We start from the raw sequence: 22898 nt of genomic DNA on the forward strand, positions 1-22898 counted from the left end.
TCAAGAGCTCAGAGAAATTGAAATGGTAGAGATGGTTTGTCATCTGAAACTTTTTTTAATTGCAATGGGAGGGTCCAGAAGACACGCCTTTTAGTAGCACTATAAGAAATAGATACATTAGAAGATTACCAGCATATCTGAGAAACTATTTTATTTTTACTATTTCACTTTTTACTATTTACTTAAAAGATTTTTCTCCATATCTTCTCCAGCATGTGCTGTCATTTGAGATTTTGATCTTAGCCATTTTGATGGGTGTAAGATGGAATCTCAGAGTTGTTTTGATTTGCATCTCCCTGATGACTAAGGGCATTGAGCATTTCTTAAAGTGCTTCTCAGCCATTCGATATTTCTCTGTTGAGAATTCTGTTTGGCTCTGTACCACATTTTTAAACTGGATTATTTGGGTTGTTGATGTTGAATTTCTTGAGTTCTTTATATTTTCTGGATATTAGCCCTCTGTCAGATATAGCATTGGTGAAGATCTTTTCCTAGTCTGTAGGCTGTCATTTTGTTCTATTGACAGTGCCCTTTGCTTTACAGTTTCATGAGGTCTCATTTGTTGGTTGTTGATCTTAGAATCTGAGAGTTGGTTTTCTGTTCAGGAAGTTGTCTCCTGTGCCAATGAGTTCTAGGCTCTTCCCCACTTTTTCTTCTAACAGATTGAGTGTGTCTGGTTTTATGTTGAGGTCTTTGGTCCACTTGGATGTTACTTTTGTGCCGGGATGGAGGGCTGCAGAGAGTGATGCATCAGCCAAGGACCATGCATGGAGAGGACATAGAACCCCTGCTCAGATGTAGCCTATAGGCAGCTCAGTCTCCAAGTGTTCATCCTAGTAAGTGAGACAAGGGCTGTCTCTCACATGAACTCAGTTGTCTGTTCTTTGATCACTTCTTCCTGGAGGAGAAACCTAGCCAGGCAACTGGGGAAGAGGATCCAGGCAGTCCTGATGAGACCTGATAGGCTAGGGTCAGACAGTAGGGGAAGAGGACTTCCCCTATCAGTGGACTAAGGGACAGGGGCGGGGGGGGGGGCGAGATAGGGAGGGATGGTCGGACTAGGTGGAGATGAGGGAGGGGGCTACAACTGGGATACAAAGTAAATAAATTGTACAAAATAATAAACAAAATCAAACAGCTTTTTAGGTGGGCTCTCACTCTATAGCTGAGGCTGTCCTGGAACATACTATGAAGCCAAGGTCGGTCTCAAATATTCAATCCTCCTGCTCCAGTGCTGAGATTACAGTTGTGACCAACTTCCTCTGAAGACTTCTTTTCTCGTACATGAGTATTGGTAGAAGCATGATTGATAATAGCCAGGAAGTTGAAGCACCCTAAATGCATGTCAACAGAGGAACAAATAAACAAAATATAGGCTAGCCACAAAATGGGATATTAAACATAAAAATTGGGCTATAACTAGAAGAATGTTGATAACTTTGGGATAATTTAACAAGGTTAGACATGAAAAGGGACATAAGGTTCTATTAATATGGGATACCCAAAACACACACATCCATAGGGGTGGAAAGAAGATTTGCACTTCTTGGAGTCAGCATGGAAAAGAAACAAGGAATAGTGTTCATGGGTTTATAGGATTGAGGGTGTCAATATATTCTAGAATTAGGTAATAACAATGCACAATTTAATGACTGTACTAAAGACATTAAATAACCTCCAAGTCTAAAAGGGTAAATTTTATTTGTGAATTATATCTGAGAAAAGGACAGATGCTCCTAATGTATAATGGGTTTATATCCCAATAAATCTCTAATAATTGAAAACATAGCAAGCCTTTTCATTCAATATTTCATAGCCATCAATAAATCCATAAATATAGTAAAAATATTACAAGTTGACTCAGAGTAAACACATATATCCCTTGGTTTATAATATGAGGGCCTATAAACTCTGATAAAGATGAAAAGTTGTAAGTCAAGCCATGGTGAGTTGGAGACTATTTCATAAATTAACTGAGTCCAGTCAGTATTTCATATCTTACATGTTCTAACTGATCAAAGAGTTCAGTGTCTATATTGCTAGTAAAAGCATGATGTTAATACCTCAATCTGATATTAGTATTTTGCCAATTTTCCCCTTAAGTTAGGCCACTTTCATTTTATGGGTAATGTAGCTACGTTATCAGGTACATGTATGCATGAAATGACATGTCTTCCTGATAAAGGGAGAAGTTCATCTTTGCAAAATGCTTATTTGTCAGGAGCAGAAATTTTTATCCTGAGCTTGAATTCACTTGCTTTAAACCTGTAAAGGCAGCTCATCTCCTGTTGGTTATAGCTTCAAGTTAATATCCTTCCTATCTTTTATCTTCAATCTGTTTGTGCACATGAATTTAAAACATGTATCTTATAAATAATATTTGCAGGGCCATCTTTCAAATCTATTCTTCCAGTGATTATCATGTGACGAATGTACTTAATTCAGTCATACTTAGTATAATTATTGATATGAAAGGTCTATAGGAGTAAATTTTAGATTTATGTTTGGTTTTTAATTATCTTTTGATTTTTTTTCAGTTTTTTTCTTCCTTGAGTTCAATAGAGGCCTTTTAATTTACAAGTTTACCCTTTTTTGCCTGCTTGCATGCATACATCCATGCTTACTTTCTATTTATTTGGAGATAACATTTCAGTTTATACTCCCAGGCTGTCCTGGAACTCACTGCATAGTAGGGTAACCTCTAACTCATTCCAATTTCATTTCCTCAGCCTCCCAAGTGCTGGGATTATAGACGTGAAATCACCACACCCATTTTCTCTATTACATTGAAAATTATTTGAATGCCTATCAGTGGGTATTTTAGAGAAACATCTTCACTCACAGTACAGTTTAAAATAATGTCAGCTCAATTTTAACAGAACACAAAAATAGTGATTAAATACAACCCTGTTTTCTAGCCTCAACTTTGTCTCTCAATTATTATTCAATTTAAATATGAGTATGAGATTATATACACTAAGCACAGATTTAAAATTGTTGCAATCAGGTGCAGTGGTATAATTCCAGCAGTCTGGGAGACAAAACACACACACACACACACACACACACACACACACACACACACACACACACACACCATACGCACACACACACACACAAAGCACAAACAAAACACAAAAAACAACAAAACCCCATCTGAAATTGTTGCTATGTGAAATCGCCTTTCAAATCAGATAGAAAAACCCACACCTCACACATATGGAGCCCCTTACATTTACACACCTAGCCACCTTGACTGTGGATTTTCTTTCTATCTGTGAGTGTAGTGTCATTTCATGCTAAAGCACTTCCTTTGCTGTGTCCCACAGAATGCTGTGTTAGTGAAGAATTACCTCACCCTAGCTTTTGTTTCTTTGGGGGAACATCTTCACCTCTGCTTCGTTTTGTAGGAGAGTATCGCTGTGGCTTGCAGCATTTTATTTCAACCCTGTGGCTGTGTCACCCAGCTCCTTCCATCCCCCATGATCCGCGGTGAGAAACCGGCTCTTGGTGTTGTATAAGAGTCCTATGAGGACAAGCTGGCTCTGTCTCCTGGGACACTTTCTGTGACGTATTCCCTGAGCGGTCCCCTAAGATGTGTGCTGGCAGGGGTCTCATTGAGCATGCTGGGTTTTGAATACATAGATTAATATTTGTATCAAATTTGGAGATTTGGGTTTTTTTTTCTGAATATTCTTCTTGATTTACACACACACCGTCTCTCTTTTTCCTGCTTGTAAGGTGCACATTATACATGAACTGTTACAATTTATGGCCTTTGAGGTCACACTCATCTTTCTTTGTGTGGTGAATAATGCATGTCTGTGTATATGTGTGTGTGTGTGTGTGTGTGTGTGTGTGTGTGTGCGCATCTACCCATGTGTGCCTTGAGAAGGCCAGTGGAGGATGGTGGGTCCCTGTCTTATCATCAGCTTCCAGTTGGTGCCTTTGAGACAGAGCCTTGCAAGTGCAGGCTTGTATGCTTTTTTTCTCTCTCTTTCTTTCTTTCTTTCTTTCTTTCTTTCTTTCTTTCTTTCTTTCTTTCCTTCCTTCCTTCCTTCCTTCCTTCCTTCCTTCTTTCTTTCTTTCTTCTGCTGTGTAGCCTTGAACATGAATTCACATCTAAACATGAGTTTGGATGTCTGAATTCCAGGAATATTTTGGAACTTTTAAAGGTCCATCTGGATATCTCATTAATTAGTGTTTTCTTTTCCGATTTTGGCGAGGTTGTTGCCTGCTTACTTCAACTGCTCTCTGTCTAGGGATTTGAAATGTTAATTGCTTCTGTTTTTTTGCTTATTATTATTATTTACCAAATGCACCGTGGAACAGGTAAAGTTTGTGTTAGTCTAAATTCAAATAGCCTTGTACTTGGGGTCTCCCAGTGAGACCTATGGCAGCCCCAGAGGGGTGGTTCTCTGGGAAGAGAACCTTAGAAGCTCCCCCAAGTCCATTCTCCTTCCTCAGAGGCTGTAAGAATGCTACTTCTCACTGTGCTGCTGAGTTCCTAGATTCAGGGGGTTGAGTAGTAATAGGAGGACAGTAAAGTCTTTCTCAATCTGGATTTTTCCCACTTAATTTGATGATCTCCAGTTCTATCCATTTCCCTGAAAATTATGTCTTTGCACTTTTTTTTATTAGCTTTTTATTCTGTAACAGATATTGTTGCAATCCTTTGTCAAATTCCAGGGTTCTGAAAATGGAATCTGGAAGGATCTGCCCATGCTGCGGTGCTGTATAGACGCTAAGGATGGCATTTCACTGATGTCATCCTTAATGTGGTTTTAGAGTGCTTACTGCAGTGACTGAATAACACACATTTACAAAGAGTAAATATGGATGTTTATAGTGGGAGAAAACAGAAATCAACCTGAGAAGAAAACTTTAGGATCCATAAATATTTGGAAATGTACAAATTTTGAATTGTGTCACAAAGAGCAAATCAGGAGTGGAAGTACATAATAACTGAACTTGAATTGAAATTATTATTTAACATATACCAGAATTTAAAAGGTGAAGCCAATGAGGCCTTAAAGGCACTTTTGTTTTCAAGCCTAACAATCTGACTGTAAACCCTGGAATCCACTGTGGAAACAGAGAGTTTCTTAATGTTGTCCTCTGATCACCTCACATACATTGTAACACACACTGTAAAACATGCACATACTGTAACATACATACATACACTGTAACATATATACACCCAGATACTGTAGCACACACAGTAACACATATACATATACACTGTAACACACATGCTGTAACACACAGTGTAACACAAATACACTGTAACAAAAACATACCGTAACAACACTGTAACACATATACATACCCACTATCTCACACACACACAATGGCAACACTGTAACAGTACACACAAATAATAAAAGCATTGACACATGAAGTCAAATCAGTGTTTAGCCACAAACTGATAGCTGAGAATGCTAATGGTAGGAAGGAAGTTGGATGTCAGTGAATACCTGTTGAACTTAACACTGGAAAACTGAAAGAAAAAAAAACAAAACAAAAACCAAAGACAGTAGAATGAGGAAAAGAATAAAAAGGATGAGACAGAAAAAAAAAAAAAGAAAGATAAGACAGCCAAACCAAAACTTTAATTTAAAAGATAAAAAATAAATTGAGAATTGCTTAGCTACGCAGAGGCTGCAGGGAGAAATGAGAGGAATTATCCAAACATACATGAAAGAGGCCAGCATGATTGCTATTAGGAAGAATTAAAATGATTACGAGACAATGCCAGTTATGAAGTTGAATGCATCTCAATTAACAAATTAGACAATTTCAGTGAAATGAACCATTTCCTAGAAATACACAGATTGTTAAAACTGACTTGTGAACACAAAGGAAATTTGAAACACATACAAATAAAACATTGACTTATTTTCACACACAGACATAGACAAACACGCAACCCAGAGACATATATGTCTGCTCTTGTGAAGCTCTGGAAACCTTTTAAGAAGAAATAGTCTCCACCCTTAACAGAATGGGAGGAATAATGACTACCATCACTTTACAAGGTCACTAAGCTTCTTGTGCAAAAGCCTGGTAGAGACCTCATAAGAATGTTCCACAAAAATAAATTTTAAGACTCAAAACAAAATATTCCTTAGTAGTTACCTCCAACATCACATAAAAGAGTTATACTTTATGTTCAAGTATTCAGCCTCTGGAAATTAGTTAATGCAAATTGTCACATCAGTGGAAATAGGTAAAAATCCAAATGGTTGTGTTTGTGATGGAGACTTTCAACCAAATAGAATAGAATTAACTTTGCTGATCTGAGAAAGATCACTTGGGAAAGCCCACAACTGATATATCTTAGTAGCAAAATACTGAGTTCCTTTCTCCAAAGACTGGGAAATCAAAAAGACATCTGTTCTTTCCACTGCCATCCTTCTCTGCCACAGCTTCCAGCAAGTGATGCTGGAGGGGAAACAGAAGTTGAAGGTACTCAGACTGGGAAGCAGTGCGCCTGCTGCCAATTACTTATCAATGCCAGTTTTAGCTATAGAAGTTCTGGAAAACTTAAAAAAACTAAGCAACTTGATCAGGTTCAGAGGATTTGGGCTGAATATGCAAATATCAGTTGCATTTCTAAATACCAGTAATGAATAATGTTAAAGTAAAAATGAAAAAAAAAATGAAGTTAGAGCCAAAGCATTCTTAAACATGATGAAATAATAGGGTCGTATGCCATAGGGAAATACTTTGAATGATTTCAGCCACACTGTAGGGGTGATGACAAGAAAGGAAAGGAAACTCTGAGGGCGAAATTTGAAAAAGAGCAGATGTACTAACGTATCTTGGGAGGTTTCTTGCTGTGTACAGATGGTACCTGTGCCATATATTACATTTATTTTGGTTTTAAATTTGTTTTCATCATGGCTGACAAGTTATAACTCAGCTAAGCTCTTCTCTGGTGCAGACGCTGACACAAGTGATGCCAAGAATGTCATTAGAATTACTTCAGATGAGTGTGGAAAACCAGAGTTTGCTGATTTATTTTGAAGATCCCAGTTCCTCCTTCCTTTCTTTTTTTTTTCTTTATTATTTATTTATTTGTTTTCGAGACAAGGTCTCACTGTGTAGCCTTGGCTGTTCTGGAGCTCACTCTGCGGACCAGGCTGGCTTTGAACTCAGAGTCTGCCTGCCTCTGCCTCTAGAGTGCTGGGATTAAGGCAAGTGCCCCCCGCCACCAGTTCCTTTCATACTAACCAGTGATTACTTAACTAGTTGCTGTGAGAAGAAGTGGGAAACTACTGAGAGTGGGAGTCCTGCTGGCGAAGGTGTCCACTGTGAGGAGATGGACTGTGAGGCAGCATATTTGTGATCTTCCAAATTCTTTCACACAGGCTTAGAGGGCGGAATGCATGGCCAGCTGGTCCTGAGGGGTGTGGCAATGTCTGTCGCTCCATGGAAAGTGCTGCCCTAGGATTAAGAAGATCTCTGTGAGAGAGGTGGAGAAGCATTCTGCTCAGCTGTCGTCCAGGCTTTGGGAGCTGTGGAAGAAGTCCGAGGATCCCAACAGCAGAGTGGACCAACAACGGAGGGCCAGTTAGAGGCTGATTCCCGAAGACCAGAACATAGGATCTTGTCAGTGAAATAGGAAGTGGGGAGATTCTCAGGGAGCTGAGCCCTGGGAAAGGGTCAGTTGTCGCATCTCTGGGACTATGTATAAGGAGACTAGACACCGCAGTGAAGAAAAACTAGGCCCTTCAAAACCCTTCTTGTATCTGGCTTCTTATTGCTGTCAAAAGTGCAAAATAAAATAAAATAAAATAAAATAAAATATAAAATAATAAAATAAAATAAAAAATAAAATAAAATAAAATAAAATAAAATGAGGTGTTCCAAACCCTGTTTTTCTTGTCACCAGAAACCGTCCAGAAGTAAGATCATTGTACATTTTTTTTTTTTTTTGTAATGAATCCTGGTGTGGCCTAAAAGTCCTCTCAGCATCAACTGTGTGAGGAGTGTTAAATAGTTTCAGAAGTATGTGTGAGGCAACAAATCCCCAGACTCCTTTATCAGTTTCTTTGAAGTAACAGTAGATAATAAATATGAGAACATTTTCAGAGCATTCCTTTTTTTAAAATGCTTATTTATGCAAGTGAATGTGTGTGTGTGTGTGTGTGTGTGTGTGTGTGTGTTTGTGTATGCGTGTAGCTCCTTAGGCAGCCAATAGGGGACAGCAGCAGATTCCTTGATGCTGGAGACAAAGTTGAGTCATCAGAGATGGGTGCTAAGAACCTAACTTGTGTTCTCTAAAAGAGTAGGAAGCACTCTTAACCTGATGGCTTTTTGTGTAGACACCTCTCCAACCCTTGGGGTATTCTTTTTAACCACACTGTTTACCATATATTTAAATGGACTCATAGAAGAATTTCTACAACACATGTGTATTCATGGCTCATTGTGCTTGTCATTAGGGCCCCAATTTTTGAGTATCTGTCTTTTGAGGCTTCTGACTTGGTGGAAGGCAGACATGAGACATGAGGATAAGGGAGTGCATGGCAGTGTGTCTGGCCTGGCTTAGCACTCTGGAGACTGCCAGGATTCAGGGAGAGACCTCGGTGATGCCTGCCAGCCCCTCGTGGTCAGTGGGTGGTTCTGCTTCACTGTCATCCACAGGGATGACATCATTCTTTCCAACGATGATATCATTCTATCCCACCCACCCTCAGGTGTGAAAGCTGGTGCTCCTCAAATTACCTTCTTTGTTTCTGAAAATTATTTCATTTGCTTTATATGGCATTTAATAATTAATAATAATAATAGTTAATATTATTAAGTGGTTTAAAAACTGTGAAATCCAGAGTTCTCTTCCCTTAGGATGAGCCATGGGGTCAGGTTCCCAGGAGCTGGTGGCCAGAGATGGGCAGTAGGAGGAGAGTTTGGAAGCCATCGTGCAACTCAACACTCACTGTCATTGAAAGACTCCATCTTTGGACCTAGGAGAAACCCATTCAGCACCCTCAACAGTTGCTCTCCCTAGGGAGTGTCAGGTGAGCTGGCTAATGGATGGCGCTCCCTTCCTTCAGGATCTGTGACACCTCCATGAGGACCCAACACTCACCTGACTGCAGGAGCTCCTTTTGTAAACTGACTGCATTTCGTCATGGGAAAGGCAGTACTCCAGGTCGCGCTTTTTCATCTCTCTTCCTATTGTTACAGACCTTCTGAATTTCCTCTTTTGTCAATTGATCCTTCTTGTTCTATGGCCTACTTTTCTCTTGGGATATTCTTTTTCCTGCTGACTTGAAAAAGTAGCCATGTTTTAGATTGCAAGGCACAATCAAAATCTCTTGAATTACCCCTTTCTCAGCAGCCTTTCTGGATCTTGCTGTACAACTGTCCAGTGACTTTAGTTTTTGTTTCTCAAATTGGAGGCAGTCAATTGAAATAATTTCCTTCATAGATTTCTATATCTTCTTGAATACGTTCTGAAATCCCACTTCCCCCTGCACTGGAGATGCACCTAATTCAGCAAGAGGTTAGAATGGCAGGTGTATCTAGTCACATTACAGGAAATAAAAGAGATGAAAGTCACTTCATTTTATAACTGCATAATCTGTGCTTATGAACTCCTTCCCATCTGTATGTTTAAAAAAATGAGCAAATAGTGATGATAATGGTGCTGGATGTGGTGACAATGATGACATTGATTTAATCTGGGTTCTTTAAGCTGTGTTTCTCAGGTATTTGTCTCAGTATGAATATTGGCACCAGCCACTGCCCAATGGCAGGCATTCTTTGCTGTCTAACTGAGACTTTAGAGCAGTGGTTGTCAACTTTCCTAAATGTTTGCTACCCTTTAATACAGTTCCTCATGTGGTGACCCTCAACCATAAAATTATTTTTCTTGTTACTTTACAACTGTAATTTTCCTACTGTGATGAAACATAATGTAAGCATCTGATATGGAGGATATCTGTTTTGTGTCCCCCCGTGAAAGGGTTGCTTGACTCCCAGAGTGGATGTGACACGTAGGTTGAGAACTGCTACTCTAGAGCATCTCTTCATGGTGTCCTAAAACACATAAGAAATGAGTGTGAGACTTTTATATATTGGATAATAAGGACAGATGGAGGCCATTCTGTAGTGGTCTGCCTCACCAGAGGTCTCAAGCAGAGTCACCTCCATTTTGCTTTATCATGGGCATTCATCAATATCCATATGTCTAGAAACGTTTCCAGTCCCCTGCACAATGCAAACAATGTTTTAATTCCCACATCTCTGGGTACAGAGGTATAGTACAGTGGGAGAACACTCACCCGGGATACAGAAAACCCTGGTTTCTATTACTAGAAGGGTAAACAAAACAAACAAAACTAAAAGCAACTGCGCGTCTTTCTGGGTCTCTGTCTCTCTCTTGATGATGATGTCAACACTTCATGAATATGCTGAATCATAATATGCTTGTGTTTGACTATGGAGCCTTTAAACCAACTCCAGTGAATTTATGCTGCATCTCTAGCCCACAGGAAAGGTATCCTAGTTAGCCTCATTCTTCAGGTGTCACCTGACATTGGTGACTTTCACCATAGTTGTATGTCTACATAGTCCTCCATGATTTAGTTTTAGGGACCTACAACCATAACTTACTGTGTTTCTGCAGAAGAGGAGGTGTTTCCTAGAGAGATCTCATTCTTGGCTCCTTGGCTTTAGGCAATAAGAGCATCCTTAGACTCTCATAGCAAAAAAGATTCCTGTTTATATTCACATGGTTGGAGGGGATGGAAGATCAAAATTAAGGTATAGTAGAGGTTTCTGGGGACAGCTGAATGAGGAACACATGCAGTTGAGTATGATGCAAGCCTATAATCATGGCAGTTGGGAAGCTGTGGTGGGAGAATGCCAAATATGACGCTAACCTGGGCCATGTGGTGATGCTTTATCTCAAAAAACAAAGGAAGACGAAAGCCCCGCAGTGTCAATAGCAAACAAAGAGCTTCATATCCATCTGACCACTGCAGAATATGAGTGCTTCCCAACAGCTCATAGAACTCTCTAAAATACATCTTATACAGTGACACAAGTCTTAACAAACACTGAAAAAGTGCAGTGATGTTTTGTATCCTCTCTGATTAAATGTAATCAAAGCCAAGAGAAATGGCAGATTCATACACAAACTCATGAAGATTGAACAACACACTCTATCATGGTGAATGCTTTACTAATAAATCAAGAAAGACATTACAAAATTTATAGAGTTGAAAGTGAAGAAACAACCCATTACATACCAAAGGGTGTGCTATATGATACTGACAATCTTTAAAAAAAGAAAAAAACTTTTGTTCTCTCATACATTATTACATCCAGATCATAGTTTTCTCTCTTAGTAGTTCACCCCACTTCCTCTTTCCCCCAGATTCACTCCGCTTCTGTTTCTCTTCAAAACAAAGAGCAGGCTTCCAAGAGATATTCACCAAACATGGCCTAACAAGATAAAATAGGCCTGGGCAGAGACCCTCATATCAAGGCTGGACAAGGCAGCCAGGTAGGAGAAAAGGGTCCCAAGTGAAAGGAAAAGAGTCAGAGACACCCCCATTCCCACTTTACACTTTAGAAGGTATCGCAGATAGGAAATCTTAATCAGAGAGTAGGTTGTAGTTTGGATGGTGTGTGAGAGGGACAGTGGGTAGGCCGGTGCAGATAAATTTTCACTTGCACAAGGTATGAAGTTTGAGAGTTTGCTGCACAGTATATGTGGTCAAGCCTGCTGAATTATACAGAGGTGTTAAGAGGGTGGATCTCGCAATAAGTGTTCTTGCCATGAAAAGGCAAAGAGCAGAACAGAACCACATAAAAGAGGGTGGAGGAATGTGCCTCTGATGGATTTGCTTGCTGCCTTGTTGTGGTTACAGGCAAGTATATGTGTGTGTCCAAACTCCTTGTATTATGAATGGGAATATTTTATTTTGTATAGTTTTTTCTTTACTTTACTTTTTTTTGTTCACTTTACATCCATTCCTCCTTACCTCCTAGTCCCACCCTCCCTCTCTCCTCCTTGCCTCAGAAAAGGGCAGCACCCTTCCCATCCACCCCATCTCATCAAGTCACATGAGGACTGAGTGTGTTTTCTTTCCCTGTGGCCGGACAAGGCAGTTCCACCAAGGCAAAGTGATCAAAAGGCTGTCAAGAGAGTCCATGTCAGATGCAGCCCCTGCTTACCATACTTGAGGATCCACAGGAAGCCTAAACTGTCCTTTGGCTACATCTTTGTAGGGGTCTAGGTCCCATCAATGCACGGTCCTTGGGTGATGCTTCAGCCTCAGCAGGCCCCTCTGCCCTGATTAGTTGGTTCATCTGGTCTTCTTGTGGAGCTCCTGTCACCTCTAGGCCCTTTTCGCTTTCCTCCCACTTTTCCACAAGACTATCCCAATGTTTGGATAAGAGTCTCAGCATCTGTTTTGAGGTGTTGCTGGGTTGAGCCTCTCAGAGGAGAACTCTCATAGGCTCTTGTCTCCAAGCTTAGCAGATTATTGTTCATAGTGTCAGGGGTTGACACTCTCCCATAGGTTGGGTGTTTGGTTGGGCCAGGTGTTGGTTGGGCATTTCCTCAATCTCTATTCTATCTGCTCTATCTTTATCCTTGTACATCTTATAGGCAGGGTAAATTTTGGGTTAACGTTTTTGTGGGTGGGTTGGTGTTCCCCTCCTTACACTAGGAGACTTGTCTACCTAGAGGATGTCCTCTTCAGTATCTATGGCCTCTGCCACTGGCAGTCTTTATTTGAGTCCCCCTTATATTGTCTGAGGAACCTACCCTGACTTAGGTCTCCAGCTTGTCACAGAGATGCCCCATAGGTGAAAAGCCACCTGTTGTGGTCTTTTTCTTAACCCTATTTTATTTGGGGTGTTCAAACCTCTACCTCCTTTCCACCAACCCCGAAAACTTAAGTGGGAGAGAGAAAAAGTTAGTGGGTAGAGGTGGTTCAGACCCCTTTACTTCTCCCAGCTAGTTAGGGTCAAGGGGTTCTTTTAGGGCTCTATACCAATCTCTGTCAATCCCTCTCCTACTTTGTTCCCTCTCTTCAGCCACTACCTCTGTCTATTCTATCTCCCCTTCTAAGCGAGATTTAGGCACCCTCCCTTGATGCTCCTTGTTACTTACCTTCTTTGGGTTTGTGCCTTGTACTGTGCTTATTCTGTGCTTATGGCTAAAATCCACATATAAGTGAGTATATATCATGTGTGTCTTTCTGGGTCTCAGTTACCTCATTCAAGATGATCTTTTCTAGTTCCATCCATTTGCCTGCGAATTTCATGATTTCTTTGTTTTTAATAGCTGAGTAGTATTCCGTTGTGTAAATGACTCACAGTTTCTCTCTCTCTCTCTCTCTCTCTCTCTCTCTCTCTCTCTCTTTCTTTCTTTCTTTCTTATTTTTATTTATTACAATTTATTCACTTTGTATCCCTCCCAATCCTGCCCTCCCTCCCTCATCTCTTCCCATGCCCCTCCCCAAGTCCACTGATAGGGGAGGTCGTCTTCCCCTTCCATCTGACCCTATCTATCAGGTCTCATCAGGACTGGCTGCATTGTCTTCCTCTGTGGGCTGGTAGGGCTACTCCCCCCTCAGGGGGAGGTGATCAAAGAGCCAGCTACCGAGTTCATGTCGGAGACAGTCCCTGTTCTCCTTACTAGTGAACCCACTTGGAGACTGAGCTCCCATGGGCTACATCTGTGCAGGAGTTCTAGGTTATCTCCATGCATGGTCCTTGTTTTGAGTGCCAGTCCCAGAAAAGACCCCTGTACCCAGATTTTTTTTTTAATTCTGTTGCTCTCCTTGTGGAGCTCCTGACCCCTCCAGGTATTTTTATCTCCCTGTACTTTCATAAGAGTCCCTGCACTCTGCCCAAAGCTTGGTTATTAGTCTCAGCATCTGCTTTGATACACTGCTGGGTAGAGTCTTTGAGAGGCCCTCTGTGGTAGGCTGCTGTCTTATTTCCTCACTTATTTCCTTATTTCCTGTTTTCTTCCTCTTGCTATGTCTGTCCTGTTTGCCTTTCTGAATGAAGATTGATCATCTTACCCAGGGTCCTCCCTCTTGCTTAGCTTCTTTAGGTGTACAGATTTTAGTATGTTTATCCTATATTATATGTCTAATATCCACTTATAAGTGAGTATATTCCGTGTGTGTCTTTCTGCTTCTGGGATACCTCACTCAGGATGATCTTTGAACATTTCTTTAAGTATTTCTTTGCCATTCGCTATTCCTTTATTGAGAATTCTCTGTTTAGCTCTTTACCCAATTTTTAATTGGATTACTTGATTTGTTGCCTTTTAACTTCTTGAGTTCTTCATATACTCTGGATATTAGCTCTCTGTCAGTTATAAGGTTGGTGAAGATCCTTTCCCAATCTGTAGGCTGTCGTTTTGTTCTGATGACAGTGTCCTTTGCATCTCAGAAGGTTTTTAGTTTCATGAGTTCCTGAGTCACAGTTTCTTTATCCATTCTTTGGTTGAGAAACATTAAGATTGTTCCTAGATTCTGGTTATTACAAATAAAGCTGCTATGAACATAGTTAAGCAAATGTTCTTGTTATGTTGTGGGATGTTTTTTTTTGGGGGGGGGAAGGGGGCGGCATATACCCAGGAGTGGTATAGCTGGGCTGGAAGTAGAATTATTCCCAATCTTCTTTTCTTTTCTTTTCTTTTTTTTCAATGCAGTATATTCAGAACCTTGAACAATCATCGGACCCAGGGGAAAGCCAGCCCACAGCTTAAATAGCCTCTGGGTAGCCAACCCCAGCGTGCCATGTGGGCAATGCAGATAGGTCCACATACATGGAAGCAAGCCAGATCCTTGGCCTTAGCCAAATGTGGAGTTGTTTGTGACAGAGAGCACTCACCATCGGGAAGGTGGAAGGCGGAAACCAGCTCCATCTTTCAGGCGCGGCATTACGCAGCTCTCTACAGTTCCCCCTTTTTGTTTTAGACGCATCAGGCAAGAGTAGAGGTCTGATCTCTGATATTAGAAATAAATTGGGACTTTGTACCAATGTTCATTTAGGTGTCATCCACCCAAAGAGCATCAGACCCATCCAATACCTTTGAGAAATCATTTCTTTAAGTGCTTCTTGGCCATTTGATCTTCCTCTGTTAAGAACTCTCTGTTTAGTTCTGTGGTCCATTTTTTAATTGGATTATTTTGTTTTCTGGTGTTTCATTCCTTGAGTTCATTATATATTTTATATATAAGCTCTTTGTTGGATGTAGGATTGGTGAAGATATTTTCCCAATCTGTAGACTGTAATTTCATTCTATGGACAGTGTCCTTTGTCTTACAGAAGCCTTTTGGTTTTAAAAGTCCCATTTATTAATTGATGACTTTAGAGCATGAGCTGTTGGTGTTCAGTTCAGGAAGTTGTCTCCTGTGCCAATCAGTTTGAGGCTTTTCTCCACTTTCTCTTCTAGTAATTTAGTGTATCTGGTGTTATACTGAGGTATTTGGTCCACTTGGACTTGAGTTTTGTGCAGCGTGATAAATATGGATCTATTTGCATTTTTCTAAATGTAGACATCCATTTAGACCAGCACCATTTGTTGAAGATGTCTTTAGTCTATTGATTGGTTTTGGCTGCTTTGTCAAATTTGAGTGTCAGTTGGTGTGTGGGTTTATTTCTGGGTCTCCAATTCTATTCCATTGATCAACCAGTCTATTTCTATGCCAGTACCATACAGATTTTGTTACTATTGCTCTGTAGTATATCTTGAAGTCAGGGATGGAGATACCTCCAGAAGTTCTTTTATTGTATAGGATTGTTTTTTTTAGCTAATATGGGTGTTTTTGGTTTTCCATATGAAGTTTAGAATTGTTTTTTCAAGGCTTGTAAAGGACTTGATGGGGACTGCATTGAATCTGTAGATTACTTTAGGCAAGATGGACATTTTTACTGTGTTAATCCTACCAATCCTAAGCATGGAACATCTTTCCATCTTCTGATATCTTCTTCAATTTCTTTCTTCTGAGACTTGAAGTTCTTGTCATACAGGTCTAGGAGTTTCCTTTAATATCAGCACTTGGGTAACAAAAACAGGTGGAATTCTATCAATTTTCAGCCAGAAAGAGCTATGTGGCAAGACACAGATCTCATTATAAGTCCAAATCTTTTTAAGTATTTTCTTTTCATATAATAGAAAGTAGGAATTTTTGCCATCTGAAAATAGAAAGTTCTCTTCGTTCATTTCCTATTGTTATTACTTTTCTTTTTTTTTCCTTTGCTGTTTCTAGGGTTTGCATCTACTTTCTCTATTATTCTCTTACAGTAGTGCTAGTTTTATTCAAATAACAATAAGTACCTATACATTAATAACTAAATGCTGTGCTTCATACAGGTCTATCTCATATTCCTGCATGGTATCTGAGACCCTACATGGCATGTAGCCAGCATGACTCCTGTTGGTTTTTACAGGGTCCCAGCCTTTGTTATTGGGGCTTTGGCAATGTTGAGTAAATGGTTGGGTGTGTCATTATTTCTATAATTGGAAAACATCCAACGTTTCTCTCATAATTAGAGTAAAGCTGTAAGTTACATAGAGCCAAGATTAACATTTTTTTTCTACTGGATTGTTCTAGGGACACATTTCAGGAATGTAATGCCACTGTCATGTTGACCTTGCCTACATATCTAAGGTCATGATTATTACATCTCTCTGCTGTAAAGTTACCTTTTGTCTTTTGTGCTGCTTAGAAGAGAGTCTCTATGTGCAACCTTTACTTGAGGAATGGAGAGTCATATCCTCGAAGGAAGACATTGCACAAATCCTTTGGAATTATTTTCTATTTTAGTTAAAATTCTGCGATTTGTACGTGTCAACATGGTCTTGTGGGTATTATATTACAGTTTAGGCCATTAAACATTCTGTGCTCATCACTTCTTATAATTTTTTTTCATGTCTAGCTGTTGAGAACTCTTTTAGTTGTCTTCTCTGTCTCTTTAAAAATCCTCATTTCCCCTTTCCAAGTAATAACTAGGGCAGACCCTGCTTAGCTTCTGAGAACAGGTACATTCAGAGTAGAGTACCTTAGACCAAATCAATCTTATTTCTCTAGCGCTTTCTGCCACTGAAAGATGCCGTAGGCCTACTCTTTGTATTCCCTGCTATAGGCGTACAGTTGCTGAATTCTCCAAGAGGTCTGCTTTATTTTATCAGAGATGGGTTATAAACATGTGGCTATATCCATTGCTACTTGGATATAGTGTCTGATTGGTCCCCCTCCCCCAGCTGATGGAGCAAGGGTGTGCTTGTGTGTGTACTATCTATGTACACATATCTTTTTGATGTAGTCAGCTATCTCATATACACTAAATTTAAGTTCATAGGGTCAGTTACAACTTTAATTCATTACTGAGTAAATCATATGTATATGTAACCACTCCCCCAAACCTTTTCCAGGTCCTACTGTCCATTTACTAATTAACCTGTCCAGTTCTAGCCTGAATGTGGAACAGTTTTAGACTGCTCATCTATAGTTTTGTGGGAAACAACTTTACTCAGTATTTTATTCAATGTTTGGCCTCTTTAATCTTTAACCATAGGCTTTATTCACTTCTGAAGAAATATAGGCCAGTACCCTTTCCCTTCCCCCCCAAGTGTTTCAAACACATACAATGATTTTTTTTTCTTTTCACATTCTACAATCCATGTTGGAATCCCCCAAGCTTCTAAAATGATTACTTTTTGAATAATGATTCCCTTTTTGGTGTTCTAAAGTTCTATTAGTTTTGACAAATGGGAAAGTTCATGCATGTGTAAGTTTGTACTACAAATCTCATCCCTGCTAGATGAGATTACCACTCTGGCAACTCATTTTTTATAATCTCTGTGGCTTTCTATTGTCATATAATTGGAATGATAACATATACTTCCTCAAGAGTGGTTTGGTAGCCCAGGCTGGCCTTGAACTTGTGATTCTCCTGTCTCTGTCTCCTACAGCAAATCCTACCTCCCCCCTGAGGAGGGAAAGCCATACCAGGCCACAGAGGAAGACAATGCAGCCAGTTCTGATGAGAACTGAGAGACTAGGGTCAGATGGAAGGGGAGGATCTCCCCTTTCAGTGGACTTGGAGAGGGACATGGAAGGAGAAGACGGGGGGCCCACACCTGGGATACAAAGTGAATAAATGGTAATTAATAAAAATAGATTAATTAATACAGTAAAAAATAGAAAAAGGAAAAAAAAAGTGGTTTTGGTTAAACTGAGCCTTCTTTCATGTAAAAACACATATTTGAGATTGATGCTGTTTTGTGGCCATTTTCCCTTTTCTCATTCAATGCTATTTTGCTCTGTGGCTCTGGCCCCATTTTTCCATTTATCTACTGGAACATGTACCATGGTCACCTCCACATGTCCAGTAGGATTCCCATAGCAATTCCCATGCAGGCATTTTGTAATCCTGCTGACCACGAATAGAATCCATTCGGGGTTCAGCTGAGTTCCTGCTGTTCTCTGTGTCTCTACCAGCATTTCTCACTGCCAGAGTTTGGATCTAATGCTTCCTGTTTAGTGGTATTTCATTACTGTTTTAATTTGAAATTCCTTAGTGACAATGATGGTGAACATCTTTTAGTAGACTGTCCTCAACTCTACATCTTCTCCACTGAGGTATCTGTTCAGATTGCCCAGTTTTCCAGTGGGTTATTTGTTTTCTTATGGTTGAGTTTTAAGTGTTCTTTTCTTAAGAAAGTTTCTTATCAGATATGAGCTCTGCAAACGTTTTCTTAAAAAATTTTTGACTTGCATTTTGATTTTTCTTAATAGCAACTTGGGCAAAGCAGATGTTGTTAACTCTAATAAAATAAAGTTCAGTTTTCATGGGCTGTGGTTTTGGTGCACCGAATGGAAGGTCACCTAGGCTCTCTTGTTTTCTTTCATAAGTTTTATGGTGCTGTGCTTTAGAAATAGGCCAAGTTCCATTCTGAGTTAGTTTTGTGTACACTTGTGGGTGAGGGCAGTATCTAGGTTTACAGTTGTTGTTTTAATGTGTTGTCCCAGCAGCACATGTTGAAGACTGTCCTTTAGCTCCCGAATTGCTTGCTCTTGTCAGCGATGACTGACTGTGTTTGAGCAGCCCAGCTTATGGAGTCTCCATTTATTTTTATTTATGTTTTTGTTAGTTGCCCAACACTATACTGTCTGGATTACTGTAGCCTCGTAGTGAACCTTGTGTTTGGATTGCTTGCCAATATTCTTTTCAGAAGGACGCTTGCTATTCTAGGCATTTTCTTTAAATGTTAGGTTAAGGATAAAACCACTATTATACACAGAATATTTTGAGAACATTTGTAAGGAAACCTATAAGATCAAGTTTAAAATATTTGACATTTTAATATGCTGTCTTTCAATCTGAGAAGAAGAAATATTGAAATGAGCCTTGATTTCTCACACTAGAATTTTGAGATCTCTTCCACAGAAGTACTGTACTTATTTTGCTACGCTTATGCTTAAACATTTACTTGTGCATTTTTGTTTGCTAGGTTTCTTCAACTCAAAATATACTTATTTATCACTTAGATAAAAAGAAAACAATTGACTTGCACATTCTAACCTCACATCCTCTTAGCTTGCCCTACTGTTTTATTGCTTACTCAGTATGGAAATTGTGCTGTTATTGAGGCTGATTCAGTTCTTTGAGGTAGTGTGCACTGCTCATCATGCATAAACCGAGGCCATTTTAATCCTAGCTTCCCAGTGCTTAGCTCTTTTTTCGTTTGCGCTTACATCTGTGGACACACCTCCACTGTGTGTTGAGCTAAAGAGGAGGTAGAAGTCTTGCTGGATTTTGAAAATCCAGTGGTGTGGAGGGTTCTAATTTCTTACCATTAATTTCACTAGTTCTGTGCTTTTGTGGGTGTTGTTTTTAAAAACCGAAATGAGGACATTTGCCTTCTATTTCTAGTGCTTTAAAACATATAGAGAATTATAAATATGCCCTCGATTTTATCTGATGGTTTCACTGCATCGCTGCTTTTCCTCAGTCTATGTGTGTGAGTGAGTGCATTAGCTTTTTAATGCCAATCCAGTCTTGAATACTTACAGCAAATTCCATTGAGCAAACCTAGCAAATAATTTTTATACTTTGCTGGATGTGATGTATAAGGTTTTTTTGTTTTTTGTATTTTTGCTTCCATGCTCATGGGAGGGATCTGTCTACAGTTTCTCTTGTTGTATCACTGTTTGACTTTGGTATATTGGTATCAGAGTAATGACAGCAGCACTGAGCAATGTAGTCAGTATTAGAATGTATTCAGTCCCTTTTTACTTTTTGTATAAGTGTGAATAATTCATTTTATTTCCTCTTCAATATTTAGTAAATTCCTCTGGTTTTAGTTCTTTGCAGAAATCCTTGAAGTTTTGGGTGAATCTAGTGGAGATAGGTAATACAGTCCCCCTTTGCGAACAGGATACTTGATTCTCTAAAGAATTTGTGTGTTTAATTTACCACACTTGTGGACATAGGGCTTTGTCAGTTTCCTGACTCTCCCTTAACCACTGTTAGAACCTGGGTGATGATCTTTTTATTATTATTATTATTTTTTATAAATTATGCTTTATTCACTTTGTATCCCCCCCTGTGTTTCCCTCCCTCCTCCCGTCTCAAGTCCCAATCTCTCCCTTCCTCCACCCTCTGCACACATGCCCCTCCCCAAGTCCACTGATAGGGGAGGTCTTCTTTTCCTTCCTTCTGATCCTGGTCAATTAGGTCTCATCAGAAGTGGCTGCATTGTCTTATTCTGTGGTCTGGTAAGGCTGCTTCCCCCTCAGGGGGAGGTAATTAAAGAGCAGGCCAATCAGTTCATGTCAGAGACAGTCCCTGTTCCTATTATAATGGAACCCACTTGATGATCTTTTATTTCTTTCTGATATGGGTCATTTTTTGCTGCTTTTTTGTTGTTGTTGTTGCTGTTTTGTTTTTCTCTGTTTTCTTCTTTGGTCTGACTAGGGCAGTTAATGATTTAATTTACTTATTCCTTAAATAATTGGCTTTGGTTTTACTGTTTTTTTCTTCACTCTGTGTTTTCAGCCTCACTCCTTTCAGCTGCGACTTTTATTACTGCTTTTCTTCTGTGTGGTGAATGCTCAGAGGCTGCCCTTTGCCAGTTCAGTAAGCAGGATCTTAGAGGCCTTGGAGGGACTTCTCTTACCCATGTGTTCGTCAAGGTGTCACGTTCAATTTTTAGATGCATGTGGGCATTGCTGTTGTATTTCTGTAGTTGAACTGAATTTCATTCTGCCCTGGGAACAGAGCTTGCATACTTTGTACCATTTCACATTTGTTAAGCTATTTCTTATGCTCTTAGTTTTCATCACCTTTGGACAGTCTGGAAGCAGAATTTGAGATTAGTTTAATTTTTTTTAACTTCTTTTTCTTCTAGCAAGTTTTCGAGAGAATAGCATTACAATTCATATTTCTACATAAATACGTTTTTCATGGCTTCTCTGAAGATGTTCTCTTTGCCATTGGATTTCCACAACAAATGTGATTCATCTGCTCATGGATATTTTGATATTCATCTTGCTTTGTTTCTGATTTGCTACATGTAAATGGTTTGGTGAGTACCATTTAAAAATATTTCTTTAACTGACAAAAGTTGTGTGTTTTACACTGGATGACAATGCTTGATTTGCATTATAAGGTGGCTTAGTTTAGAGCTATTCAAAATATTGCTGCCTCCATCTATAAATTTTGCCCATTAATTATCATTGAATTGCCATTTTCAATAAAATAATGTGAAAAAAGCAAACACCTGCACACACATACAAACAGAGGTATGTACACATACATATATGGAGAAAGTTTAAAAAATTAATTTTACTCTTTAACTGTTGGTGACATTTGTTCAGGTAATGCCGAAAGACACATAATTCTAAGAGCCATGTCTTGTACACAGATATATATGACTTTCCAGGTATAAAGCTTGTTGATATGAACTGTGCTTGTCTTGATAACTATAGGTTGTAAATCCTTATTTTAACTCACCCAGGAATCTACAGGTTTATGATTTATGGGTACACAACCTGGAGGAGGAGCAGCCCTGCTAGGCCACAGAGGAGGACTTTGCAGCCAGGCCTGAATATACCTGATAAGCTAGGGTCAGATGGAAAGGGAGGAGGAACTCCCCTATCAGCGGACTTGGAAAGGGGCAGGCAGGAGATGAGGGAGGGAGGGTGGAATTGGGAGAGAGCGGGATACAGCTGGGATACAAAGTTAATAAACTGTAACTAATATTAAAAATTAAAAAAAATGGTTCTTAACCTACACAATCTTTTAGATTGAGAAAGAAATCATGTAAGTGCTGGTGGCTCTCTGAATAAGGAGAGAATGCTGATATAGAATGAAGTACTGCCAAGAACCTGTGGAATGGCTCCTTATCTGACAATTTCTTTTGGACCTCTTGTTTATCAGTTTCTTTGTAATTATTAACAATGTTAGATACAAATATTATGACTTTCAGTTTTTATAATGAACAGTTCATAAGGACTTTTGAAGTATGAAATGTGAAATTATGAGCTCAGGAGTGCAAATTTTATCCTTATTAAGAAACCTTGAAGAATATTTCTAATATTCTTAAGTCAATGGGTTGGAATTGCTTTATGTAGCTTGAAATTTTTGATAATATCCAAATCATAAAGACAGTATGTTTGTCAAGTCACCCTTTCAACTTCCTTTAGCATCATTTTATTATGTTTAAGTTTATTATCAATGTTATGATACTCTTCTATATTCTGTCTGTAGTTGAAAAAACTTGACTTCTTACTTTTCAAATTGTGTACTCTCTTTGTATGTATTTATCAGATAGAATTATCAGGTCTAGGAAATCTCATTCTATCCTGAATAAAAGTTTACTCATGAATACTGTTTTT

The 22898-nt window shown here is 39.3% G+C and overlaps 1 long non-coding RNA gene across 1 annotated transcript in view; it reads left to right on the forward strand.

Annotated features, from left to right (window-relative positions):
• LOC132646736 (uncharacterized) overlaps window positions 1-22898 on the forward strand; it is a 132288-nt gene that overhangs the window by 108953 nt on the left and 437 nt on the right. The window contains exon 5 of the long non-coding RNA XR_009584987.1: window positions 21410-21586. This is a non-coding gene — a long non-coding RNA (uncharacterized LOC132646736). The remainder of the gene's footprint in view (window positions 1-21409; window positions 21587-22898) is intronic.

This window comes from Meriones unguiculatus, chromosome 12, assembly GCF_030254825.1.
Source record: "Meriones unguiculatus strain TT.TT164.6M chromosome 12, Bangor_MerUng_6.1, whole genome shotgun sequence".
Taxonomy (NCBI): domain Eukaryota; kingdom Metazoa; phylum Chordata; class Mammalia; order Rodentia; family Muridae; genus Meriones; species Meriones unguiculatus.